The 3,306-nt window shown below is 37.1% G+C and overlaps 1 long non-coding RNA gene across 2 annotated transcripts; it reads left to right on the top strand.

The window, feature by feature from the left end:
* Positions 1 to 1,303: 1,303 nt before the first annotated feature.
* LOC121789193 lies at positions 1,304 to 2,666 on the top strand. 2 transcript variants are annotated; one of them, XR_006047995.1, is made up of 3 exons: positions 1,304 to 1,409; positions 1,922 to 2,059; positions 2,276 to 2,666. It is a non-coding gene; the product is annotated as an uncharacterized LOC121789193 (long non-coding RNA). The 2 variants fall into 2 exon arrangements; XR_006047994.1 differs by having other exon boundaries at positions 1,320 to 1,407; positions 1,919 to 2,059.
* Positions 2,667 to 3,306: the final 640 nt, after the last annotated feature.

The following is a 3,306-nucleotide window of genomic DNA, read 5'->3' as shown; positions in this document are numbered from 1 at the left end:
CAACCGCGGGAGTCGGAGGGGTGATCGCCGGAGCCAGACATTTTTTTTGTAAGAGTGAAAGATTGAGAATTGATAAGAGAATTTAGATGAGAATTGTGTAGTGTGGTGGGAAATTTTTTGTGTGGAAGTGATGGTATTTATAGATGAAAATGTGAATTTTGGGGGAAAAATTGAAAAATAAATTAAAAGTGGGGAGAAAATGGATATAATTTATTGGGAAGTGGGAAAACATTTTTTTTATTTAAAAAGATTTTTTAATTAAATTCAACTTTTTTAAAAAAAATTTTGAAAATGCCAACGGCTTTGCCGTTGGCCAATCCCGTCGCGCCACGTCAGCCTGCTCAGCGGCACGGGCGTGCTCGATGTATCGAGCAGAGTCGTGCCAGCGGCGGACAGACGAGTGTCTTGCCAGCGGCACGGACGCCGTCCTCCGCATCGAGCACCGATGCGGATGCTCTTAGGCTCTACAGCAGATGATAGCGTGAATGAAGACGACAAAGAGCCCGCGTTGGAGGATGACGACGCATTGACAAGTGAACCTAGCATGGAAAGCTCGCGGCCTCGATGTCAAACTCGGCCGCCAGATCGTTTCCAAAATTATGTTTTTTGCATTATAAGTTAGAGTATTTATTTTTTTTGCATTATAAGTTAGAGTATTTATTTTTTTAGCATGGTACGTGTGTAATGCCCCAAATTTTTCTATTTTTTTAGTTGTTCTCGAAAGGGCTTCGAAGTTTAGCTAAAATAAAAATACTTTGTTTTCAATGCTCAATTGACAGAGTATTAGAACGTCTACGGTTGATCAAGAGGAGTTTCAATTTACGTTTAGTGCTTGGAATAACACTAAGTAGTTATTGAATGTGAAATAGGGAGTACAAAAAAATTCAAGCCCAACTAGACGATACGGTACATGATAAAGTTTAATATAAATTAAATTACAATTTAGTTTGGGCATGAAAGTAAGTAAATAAATATTATTTGGGCCTAATGGTATTGAAGCTAAATTACATCTTCTTAATTGAGCCCAAATAGCTAAAATCTTTTGAGCCCATACGACCCAACAGCTCCAACCTACAGAATTTCCAATTTCAGATTTCTGCCGCTACACTGTAAAACCTTCCCTCTCCTACAAAGTTAATTCACACAAGTATTCATCTTTTTTCTTAATTATGAGCCCCTAACCTCCAAATTCTTGTAAACACCAAAATCTGTTTTAGCAAAAGAAAAGGTGAATGACTTAAAGCCCAATCTGACGAGAGAGAATCCTATTGTGAAGGTTGTATTTCCGTGGAAAACTGAGGGAGGGAGAAGAAGCGATGAAGTTCTGGGATTGGTACTTGAAGATAGCTGTTGGGTCAGCGATGGTTGGAGGTTCAATGGAGCTTTTCATGATCAAAACTGGTTTCTGTGTGAGATCCCTCCTTCTCCCTTCCATCTTTTTATTTTCCCACTCGCACCAACACACACATTCAGGGTTATTTGCTTAGTTTGATTTGTTTTTTTTATCTACCGTTAATCAGTGAGAAGCCATTCCTGAACTTGAGTGCTATGAATTTTAATTTTGTGTATTTGGTCAGGGAGATGTTGGAATTATTGATTTTATTTCCCTGGTCTATTGTTGGTGATTTGGATACCTCTTAAATTAGGCTAATGTAAAAGAATGTGAAAAGATAAGAAGATGTCCATGCTTTGATTATGCTTCCAGAGTTTAATCTTGAACATGAAATTGCTGCAATGATGCACCACTTAGTCAACTTCATTTTCTGATACCTTATGTGAGAGCACTAACTCACAGATTCAGTGTTGCAATATGCTTGTAGTCTATTCAATTCATGTTTCTTTGTTGGTTATATAGTGAGTAGAACCTCTTCTGCTACTGATTTGTAGCATATTCTTGTATGTATTTTCCTAAATTAAGCAGACGATAAAGTAGCAGTTTTGGAGTCAGAGAAGAGGGCTTGGGAGAGTTCACCTGAAGCTCAGGCCATGAGAGACGCTCTCAATCCTTGGCGGCATCAAGGGAAGGAAGCCGAAAAGAGTTCCTAGTCGCGTTAGAACGGTTTGTTTCACAAAACTTCAGATCTTGATATAAACTAGTACAGATTGTTAGACTTCATCTTGAGTATCATATGGTTGGAAGCCACCTAATAATTTAGAAATTATGTACAAAATCATAATTATGTGAAAGTTTGTATACTTAGACACAACTACTCCATTTAGAAATTAGAACTGATGTGTCAGCAGAAATTTATGAAAAGCCATTGTTGATTTACAGGTCTTGAGTAAGGTTTGCATCTCTTCTACAGTTGATGAAATTTATGAAAAACCAATTCTCTTACATTACACCCTCAGAGTTATCTTCCCTTGTCTGCAGAAAGCAGGCAATTTGTTCCAAGGCACAATATTCTGAATTGAAATTGGCAGATCATAAACTCAATTACTGCCTTTGTTGCAGGCTTTATTGTTGAAATCGACTGACTGGTTTGAGTTAAGATGGCGAGTTTATGTTGATAGATATTTGTTTGAATGCATCATGTCTTCATACTTGATGTCATTTGCTCATAACGCTTCCGCTAACAAAGTATTTCAGTTGAGCTCACGTATTGTTGAGATACTATTCCATTCGAGTTTATGTGACTTTGAATCTATTCAAGTTATTTTCATTATTGCTAGCTATGTCCAATTGTGCCAATGTTCTTATTTCTTCACAGCTTCTTTAATTCTCCCCTTGTCGCGATCAACGGAGTTTTCTATCCTTAAAAAGTGTGTTCGTGACAAAGTTAGGGTATTTATTTTCTTGTATGGTGCGATAGGGTATTTATTTTCTTGAATGGTAAGTTAAGATATTTATTTTCGCGCATGGTAAGTTTTTATTTTGATCTCCATAATTGACAATTCGAGCAAATCTATAAGCTCATTTCCGAGTATTCTTTGTGATTATTTCCTGGATCACATAAGAGTGTTGAATCAACTCTAGATCCTAGAATTATGAATAAAAGACATTATTATTCTTTTCTAATCCATGAATGAATAAAATTATCTCTTAATTATCTTTAATCTTGCAAAAAACCTTAACAAACAGTCTCCTTCTGCTTGACGAGGTTTTTCGTCACGAGAAAACTCTCCCTGATTGTTGATCTTCGGATGCCGATCACTTGATAAGGGTCATACCCTCATCAAACATCGCCAACATTGTGGATGACTCCCTCCAGTCCGAAGCCAACGAATCACCTATGTTTACGAGCATATTGCAATCGACGTAAGAGCTGAAAAAGATAAGCAATTTTCTATATCAAACAACATATA

Source organism: Salvia splendens, unplaced genomic scaffold, assembly GCF_004379255.2.
Source record: "Salvia splendens isolate huo1 unplaced genomic scaffold, SspV2 ctg165, whole genome shotgun sequence".
In the NCBI taxonomy this organism is placed as follows: Eukaryota; Viridiplantae; Streptophyta; class Magnoliopsida; order Lamiales; family Lamiaceae; genus Salvia; species Salvia splendens.
Note: the sequence above shows the minus strand (reverse complement) of the source record. Positions and strands in the feature narration are given on the sequence as shown.